The sequence below is a fragment of the Physeter macrocephalus genome, chromosome 3 (genome assembly GCF_002837175.3).
Source record: "Physeter macrocephalus isolate SW-GA chromosome 3, ASM283717v5, whole genome shotgun sequence".
Lineage (NCBI taxonomy): Eukaryota > Metazoa > Chordata > Mammalia > Artiodactyla > Physeteridae > Physeter > Physeter macrocephalus.
The window spans coordinates 9,551,966-9,561,210 of NC_041216.1; positions in this window are offsets into that span (position 1 = coordinate 9,551,966).

The window sequence follows — 9,245 nt, forward strand, 5'->3', positions numbered from 1 at the left end:
CACACACACACACACACACACACACACACACACACACACACAGGCCTGCCAGGAGGAGCTGACAAGTCTAGAAGGCATGGCCACTCCCCGCTGTGTCCTTCCTCACCGATAGCGCTCCTCTGGGGCCTGGGAACCTGCAGGAACTGTCCCCACAAGGTGTACAAGCCGCACCCTTCCGAGAACCGTGTCGTCTCCCGCAGTCCCCACTTTCTGGGGAAGGCAGGTGCCCTCTCTCAGGTGCCTCCCCAACCTCAGTGAGCCCAGCTCTGGGGAGAAGTGCCCCAGTGCCCAGAGAGGTGGGGTTCCAACAGGGCAAGGGGGTCATCAGCCAGACCCTAAGCAGGGACAGCTCTCCTTCCATCCTCCTGTCTGTGGCAGCGCATGCGATGGGCAGTCCCGGCCCAGCACGCATGCAGCCCTGGAGGGAGCAGGCGGTGTGAGGGGTGGGCTGGCGGGAAATGCGGGACCGGTAAGTGCCAGGAGACACAAAGGGATTGTAAAACTACTAACCAGCACTGACTGCCCGGTCCCTGGCTTGCGTTGCTTCCTTTCATCCTCACAACAACTCCAGGAGGATTTTCACCACTTCAGCCTGAGTCTCAGACCATACGCCCAGTCAGGGCTGCAGCCCTCAAACATCCCAGCTTTAAGGACTCTGCCAGGCTGCCCCCCATCCTCCCCTCCCCTCCCCTCTTTGGGTCCATTTTTTTTCTCTAGATCATCTCTCTTGCATAAGTCTAAGCTTAAAATGGTAGGTACTACGATAATTTATACATAAAGAAATAAAAATTATCTTCAGAATATATAAAGGCAACTATTGAATACAAATAAGTAATTGATTGAGTTTTTCTGCACCAAAACAAATATTTAAAGAAGGAGAAATTCTTCCAGTGGGATCATTTTAACATGTCCAGATTAGTTCTGAGGTTTCACCTTTCTGCTCCATCTTTACTTTTTCCTACTCATACAAATAGAAAGCAAAAACGAAAAACAAAGAATCCCCTCTGATGACATAAATCAGGCCTTACAGGTGATCTGTAGTGACTCTAAACTTTGAGTTGCAGAATTATTGAACAGTAGAGGAAAGAAACAAGGATGTCCCAAGACCTGCACACACACCCTCACCGTCACTCCACATCTGGGGCTCCGCTGGGTCCCAGGTGCCTGTGTGCACGAGGTTTCACCTCTGGGTCACCTGGGGTTGGTTGCTCCAGGTCTAGGCAGCCCTCGCACTGCCCCTCGCCAGCATCCAAGGCCTCGGAGCATCCTGCCCAGCACACAGCTCTCCGCGAAGGCCCCTGCTCGCTTCCGGCCCTCCCGGAGCTGGAGCAGAGAAGGTGTTGCTTGGCTTAGGAAGGCGATGCATGAAAAACCACCCTGAATAGACGCACATACATTTAAAATGAGTGACAAGGTGATAAATTCAAATGATGCCTCACAAGAATGGCTGAAATTAAAATAAACCCCACACGGGGAAGTCATCGAGGCCTGCGGGGTCAGCAAGTAGAGGGCAAGGGGCAGGGCTGTGTTATGACTTTCATGGACCCTTTCCTCTGTTTAAAATTAAAAATGGTACTCTACAACTATGTTGTTATAAAGATGAATATAATCCAGGCTGGATTCATTATTACATGGCCATTATTATTATATTCACTTTTTTCCTTCTGATCTTGAAAGGAACTAAAAATACTTTCCTGGGCCCCTAAAAGTGTAGCAGCCCCTAGGCGCTGGGGCTTCTGTGGCTGACAGGTAAGTTGGCCCTGCCCGGGGGAAGAAAATGACATTAGGAAAATATATATTCTTCGGTGTATATTTCCTACCTACACCTCCACCCTTAGTTCGGGAGGATTAAAACTCAAAGGTAAAGATCAAGGCACCTGATTTTCTTTCATTCTTTCCCCTTATTCCTTCTTTGCTTTGCCTCTTTCCTCTTGCCTTCTTCTGCACCCACCCCTCACCCACTGCCCCTATTGTTTTACAAACTCTGGTGTGATCGGTTTGTCCCCAGTTCTCCAGGGGACAGGAAGTAAGCTCCCCTGGCACAGTGCCCAGCGCTCATCTTCGTCTGTCTCTCCACCCGTGTCTGCTACTACTGGGACTTGGGCCCTTGCCCTGCCACCATCCGCCCCCATCACCCTGGAGAGGACGCCCACCCCGCCCCGACTCGGGCCCCTAAAGGAAGAGGGGCTGGCTGCCGTCAGAGGAAGGACGTTATGGATTGAAAACAGCAAAGGATTTTGTGGGTGTGCACGTGTGTGTATGGGCCTGAACGCACACAAACACACACCTCTCCTTCAGCTGAGTCCTACAGAAGAGACCACAGAAGCTTAAAAAAGCGAAATGTGTGTGAAAGATGCCCCATGCCCTGCTCCCCACAAACACAGAGAAGAGGTAAAGGAGACGCAGTGGATGTGTTAGCAGATACATCCCATGGCGGTCGGTACGCAGAGACCAGCCATCTGCAAGTGGACGGTCCCAGCCTCAGAACGACAGCAAGGATAACCCCAAGGGCCGAAAACAATCTTAAGAAATCGTTTGGAAATCAGTTTCTATTTTTTCTAACATAATTTTACCGAGCTCTAAACCCAGTGAATTTAAAAAGTCCTCCTAGGTTGAAAGCAACACTGAAGAAGTAGGGCAAGTCAGGGGAGGTAAGGGGCAGGAAGCCGGCCATGAGCCCAAGGTCAAGTCTGGCTGTTAACTGACAAAGAGAAACAGGTGTGTGGCCCAGACAGGGACACCAAGTCTGCAGGCATCGGAGAGGTGCTGGAAGGGACAGGACAGCAAGACAACCCCAGGGTCCAAAAATAATGGCTACCGTGGACTGAGTTTCTCCTCTGCGCCTGACACTTTAGGTGGTTCATTTCTAGACCTTACAGCAACCCCAGAACGTAGGAAGCAGTATTCCAGATGGATGAGAAGGCAGAAAGGTGAAGTGATGCAAGCCACACAGTTAGTAAGTGTGAGTCTGACTCCAAAGTCCACTACACCAGCTGCAGAAATCTGGGTCTAGAAGGGGCAGGAGTAGGTGAATCTCTAAGTAGGACTGTGGCCAAGGCTGGTGGGCCAGGCAGGGGACCCATGTATCCTATCTGGGTTCTGTTCTCTCCACCTTGGCAGCATCAGGGCAAGGACCCGTTACCCCAGGCTTCCTGGAGCTGGTGCTGGTCCCTCGACTCCCAGCAGCCCCTCGCCATAGCAGACAGAGGCCCTAGGAACTTCTGAATCAAAAGAATGGAGTGAATAAGGCATAGTCTCTCCAGCTCCTTGCAAGTAGGTTTGATTAATTTTGAGTTTCATCGTGCTTGGGTCATTGATGAATTCCATTTAAGTATTGTGGAGAAGCTAATGAGTTTGGGAATCAAACTGTGGCATTTAGAGCCCCTTTCTCTGTCCTCGGGAAGGTCCCCGTGGGCTTAAGCCCCTATGCATGTGTGACATGCTGGCCTCAGATGTTCAGATCACATATTGGAAGGACAGATAGAAACATACAGGAGTGGAGTGGCAGGGACACCTGGTTTGTAAGCAGATTCTGAGTTGAAACCATGAGATCTGACTCGTGAAGATGGACTGAAGTGAAAGTGTCAGTTTCCAGCAGATGCAACTGGCAATGGCAGGAGCCCAGCTGCCCACACCTGCTCTGGGTCACAGCATCCCTGGGCTTGGCAGGAGAGGACCAGTCCAGACAAAGACACTCACATGCTCATCTCTCTCTTTCTCTGGAAGCAAATGCAGGAAGCTCTTTGGCTGCTCCCTTCCCCCCGTCTTACACTCCTCTGAGACCAACCAGTGGACTCCTCCTCCAGCCCTGCCTCCACCCCTCCCCTTGTGAAGTCCCAGGAGATGCCCAAGGAGCACATGCTGGTGCGGCGCCCAGCACTCTGCTGTGCATTACCCTTTCCCACCTCTGGCATTTTCTCTCCACCTCCAGAGGCTTGGAAGCGACTAGGGCAGACTAGGCCCTTCACCCACCATTCACACCATATACCCGCCGCCATCCCATGAGGCTAAAAAAAATAAAAATAAAAAAATTTTAAAAAAGTAAAACAAAAACAACAAAAAAATCTTTTGTACAGAGATATATTTTTATTATACAAAGTTTGTACAGTACCCAAAAAGAAAGAAAAAAACAGGTGTAAATTTTTTTTCATTATTGTAGGTAAATGGTAGTGGAAGCCTTTTTGTAAATGTAATAAAATGTATAAATATGGTTTTCAGAAAACATCAAGTGCTGTAAATATGTAATCTACACACCTTCTTGGCTTGTCTGCAGTATATACATTTAATTTATCTGTCTCTGTATATGAGGCTTCCCCCTGGGGTCCTGCATTATGGTACTTTCCTGAATTTGAAAGCAATTTTAAAATTTTTGAATTCAAATAAAATATAAATTTTGCATTGGTTTTCTTACCATTTTTTATGGCCTTTTTCATGGCTAGGGGCAAGTGTTTGTTGGGGAAGGGGAGGAAAGATATTTGGGACTAAAAGTCAAGTGGAAATGTGGAAATCTCTTTCTTAAATGGCTTTGTGTTGCCTCCAGTACATGTTGGGAACTCCCAGCAAAAGTGATAGTGGAGGCACCATATGCAAAAATTAACTCAAAATGGATCAAATACCTAAACAAAAGACCTAAAACTATAAAATGTTTACAAGAAAACATGGGAAAGCTTTGTAACTTTAGACTTGGCAACGATTTCGTAAAATAGATGAATTGGGCTTCATAAAAATTTAAAACGTCTATACATTAAAGGACACAACAGAGTGAAAAGGCAACCTATGGAGCAGGAGAAAATATTTGCAAATCATATATCTGATAAGGGATGAATATCCAGAATATATAAAGAGTTCCTACTACTCAACAATGAAAACAAACAAACAAACAAATAACCTGATTTAAAAATGGGCAAGTGACTTGAACAGACATTTCTCCAAAGAAGATATAAAATGGCCAACAAGCACCTGAGAAGATACTCAACATCACTAATCATTAGGGAAATGCAAATCAAAACCTCAGTGAGAGCCACCTAACATCCATTAGGATAACTACTATAAAAAACATTAGGGCTTCCCTGGTGGCGCAGTGGTTGGGAGTCCGCCTGCCGATGCAGGGGACACGGGTTCGTGCCCCGGTCCGGGAGGATCCCACATGCCGCGGAGCGGCTGGGCCCGTGAGCCATGGCCGCTGAACCTGCGCGTCCGGAGCCTGTGCTCTGCAACCGGAGAGGCCATGGCAGTGAGAGGCCCGCGTACCGCAGGAAAAAAAAAAAAAAAACAAAAAAAAAACCATGAAAAAAACAAAACAAAAAATAGAAAATAAAAGGTGTTGGTAAGGATGTAGGGAAATTGGAATCCTTGTGCACTGTTGCTGGGAATGTAAAATGATGCAGCCACTATGGAAAACAGTGTGGAGGTTCCTCAAAAAATTGAAAATAGAACCACCATATGATTCAGCAATTCCACTTCTGTATATCCAAAGAAAATGAAATCACTATCTCAAAGAGATATCTGTTCTCCCATGTTCATTGCAGCATCATTCACAATAACCAAGGTATGCAAATAACTTGTGTCCATCAATGGATGAATGGATAAAGAAAATGTGTATGTGTATATATACATGTATATATAATGTATGTGTGGGTATATATACACACAATGGCATAAATAATAATAAATAATTTTTTAATTATAGTGGTGCCCAGCTCAGCTCAGGACAGAATCCTGGGGACAAAGAAGCTGCTCCCCTTCAGGATGGGGTCTGGCCTGAACTGAGGAGGTCAGAGCCTAAGGACTGCAGTCTAAAGGGCAGGTGGCTTAAGCAGAAGGAATCTATAGCAGAGAAAGGCCAAATCAGGAGGGTCATCCAGGAGCAAAGGCCGCTAAAGGAGAGGTGAGGAAGGAAAGGAAAGACTGGCAAGAACAAGGAGTCTCCTTCTCTAAATGCATATATATATTAGAAGTCATCATTTTCATGGAAATTTCATCCAGACTACCTTCAGGTTCCCACCTCCCACTATCCTTCACTTTTGCACTGCATCCTGGATCCCATTGTCCCCCAGTCACCTCAGTAACCTGATTTATATGAACTTTCCCAGTTTTAAAAATAGCATTTCATCTGGGACATAATGTCTTGTACTTATCTCCTGGCCACAGAGAACCAGCTGTGTAGACCCAGCCCCCCCATGAGGGATGTCAGTACCTTGGCTGGGATTCAAGGTCAGGAAGTGGACTGTTGTAAAACACAGGCAACTGGTGGATTAGGAGCTGGGAGGGCAAAGTAGCAAGTATTAAATCTAAGTTCCAAATATAAATTCATCCAGCACAGAAACACTTTATAATAAATTGCATACAATTTCTAGACACCCCTTAGAGTGAGGAACACTCCCAAAACATTATGCTAGAACAGGCTTTCATAAGCCTAAGGACAATAGAGGGACAGTGCCTGTGAGACGGTGCCTGTAAGATCACCCAACACCAAAAGAAGAGCATGCCTTTGAACTAAGAAATCAAATAAGAACCCAAATTACCCCATCCCTCACTCCAATAGGATCACCTGTTATTCCTGGTCTAGGAAAATCCTATACATTTATTTTATCATGGACAGAAAAGGGGTACTCAACATACGTACAATGTTTCTATAAGAACAAAACAGAAAATAAGTAGTAAAACATTTTAGCTAATGAAAATACTCCCTTAAGAAATAAAGGACAAGAATCATTTTTAAAAGCATTCCAACATTAATTAACTATAATTAAACAGGCAATTGCAAATATTACAGTGCAACACAAATAAGTAAAAAAAACTCGAAATACAAATGGACATATAACAGGAAGAAGTAAAATGAGAGCTTACCAAAAAAAGCAATAGCTTACAAATTAAGACCAACCTGCAAAGTGTCCTAGAGATAATAGACACAGAAAGAAAGTATAATAAAGACACATAGAAAGAAAATTAAAGCACTTAAGAAAATAAAAATCAAATAAAGAAGTAAAAAGGATGAGGGATAAATTAGGAGTTTGGGATTAACATATACACACCACTATATATAAAATAGATAATCAACAAGGACTTACCGTATAGCACAGGGAACTCTACTCAATATTCTGTAATAACCTATATGGGAAAAGAATCTGAAAAGGAATGGATATATGTATATGGATAACTGAATCACTTTGCTGTACACTTGAAACTAACACAACGTTGGAAATCAACTATACTCCAATATAAAATAAAAATTAGATTTAAGAAATAAAAATAAAATAAAAAGATAAGCATGGAAGACAAACAAAGATAAACTAATTTATGTGCAATAGGAGTCCCTGAAGAAGGAAATATAAATAAATGGAACAGAATTGATATTTATAGCACTCTAAGAAAACTTCTTGAACTAAAAATCTTTAACCTATATATTGAAAGTCCCACCATGTTCCAGGGGAAATTATCCTGGAATAGCCAACTCTGAGACATATCCCAGTAAAACTCTACTTTAAAGAAAAAGAAAACATTCTCTGGGCCTCCAGGTTAAAAATTAAGTCAGTTGCAAGGAAAGAAAATCAAGTTGTCATCAGATTTCTTAATAGCAACACACAAAGTGAAACGAGTAAAGCAACATTTTCAACAAACTGAAGGAAAGAAAGTATAAGCCAAGGGTTGTATATACAGCAATTATTAAGCATCAAGACTATGAAAACACAGTATTAAAAATTCAAGAACTAAGGAATATTTTATTCAAGAGCCCTTCTCAAAAATCTAATGGGAGGACGAGTTGCATCCGACCAAGTGATAATTGGGAAACTTCAGCAAAAGGACTGGTATGACTGGGACTGAGAATTGTTTATATCAAAATCTAAAATGAAGATGGAGATAAAGAATAGTATGTAGGCTTCCCTGGTGGCGCAGTGGTTGCGCGTCCGCCTGCCGATGCAGGGGAACCGGGTTCGCGCCCCGGTCCGGGGGGGATCCACGTTGCCGCAGAGCGGCTGGGCCCGTGAGCCATGGCCGCTGAGCCTGCGCGTCCGGAGCCTGTGCTCCGCAACGGGAGAGGCCACAGCAGAGGGAGGCCCGCATACCACAAAAAAAAAAAAAAAAAAAGAGAATAGTATGTAAATGCCATATTTCTGACAAAGTGGAAATAACATACTTTGTTAACGGGAAGAGAAGGGAGAGAAAGGGGAAAAGTAAAATGACTCATTGATTGTGACATAAGTAATAGGTGGGCATCAAATGACGGTATAAAGAGGGATCTCTCAAACTTGGAAATATTGAAATTTTGGGTGGAATGCTTTTTAGTTGCTGGTATTGGCTGTCCTCTGCATTATAGGACATGTAGTAGCATCCCTGGTCTCTACCCACTAGATGCTTGTACCTCTCCTCCCCAAGCTGTGAAACAACCTAAAATGTTTCCAGACATTGCCAGATATCTTCTGGGGAGCAAAACTGACACTCACACAGACACAGACACAGACACACACACACACACGCACGCACACACACGCACACACCATCCCTCCATTGAGAACCACTGATACAAAGCTAATAAAATAGCAAGGACATAAGTAGAGAAAAAGAGGACTAAGGGCACTACATAAGTATATTAGTATAAATGAAATTGCTAAAATAAAAATATTTATATTGTTAAATATTAATACATGTATTTTTAATGTACCCAAAATATCACATTGTGAAAGAACCAGTAAATATGACAAATACACAAAGTAAATACAACATAAAATAATATGACAGATCTGAAAACAAACATAGTCCTTATATCATGAAATGTAATTAGGTTTAATTCACCTAATAAAAGAAACAGATTTTCAGATTAGCTCACAAAGTAAAGCTCAACTCTATGCTGTCACAAGAGGCAGACCTAAAATAAAATGACTCAAAATAGCTAAAAACCACAGAAACAGAAATATAGATCAATGGAACAGGATAGAAAGCCCAGAGATAAACCCCACACACATATGGTCACCTTATCTTTGATAAAGGAGGCAAAAATATACAGTGGAGAAAAGAAAGCCTCTTCAATAAGTGGTGCTGGGAAAATTGGACAGGTACATGTAAAAGTATGAAATTAGAACACTCCCTAACACCATACACAAAAATAAACTCAGAATAGGTTAAAGACCTAAATGTAAGGCCAGACACTATCAAACTCTTAGAGGAAAACATAGGCAGAACACTCTATGACATAAATCACAGCAAGATCCTTTTTGACCCACCTCCTAGAGAAATAGAAATAAAAA